The sequence below is a fragment of the Nelumbo nucifera genome, chromosome 7 (genome assembly GCF_055504915.1).
Source record: "Nelumbo nucifera cultivar China Antique chromosome 7, China Antique-T2T, whole genome shotgun sequence".
Lineage (NCBI taxonomy): Eukaryota > Viridiplantae > Streptophyta > Magnoliopsida > Proteales > Nelumbonaceae > Nelumbo > Nelumbo nucifera.
The window spans coordinates 19,474,376-19,474,828 of NC_142655.1; positions in this window are offsets into that span (position 1 = coordinate 19,474,376).

The following is a 453-nucleotide window of genomic DNA, read 5'->3' on the forward strand; positions in this document are numbered from 1 at the left end:
TTTCACTAAAATACTTATTTTGAAATTTAATCCGTATTTAATTATGAGGTGTAAATTGTAAATTGAATTACTACTTTTCACCCCATTCAATTCCCTTTATTTAAATCTTACATTTTTTTTTTATAAATGAACAAAAAAAGATACACCAAAATACTACCAAAAGAAGAATTTAGCCAAGAAAGTAAGCCTATCAATGATACTTGAAACTTCACAACTCGATCCAATGCATATTTGGATAAGATGTTTATGTAAATAGATTGGATTTGCAATCTGCATCCAATTAATAATAAAAAATACATAAAGTTTATAGAAAATTAGATGCATTATTACTATCATTATGGTCATCTAGAATTATCACGTCCAATGCATGTGCACACTTTACTAATTACCTAAAAGTCTAAAAGACTACATTTGCCCTTATAATGTAACTAATCCAAACCGTTTGACCCAGAC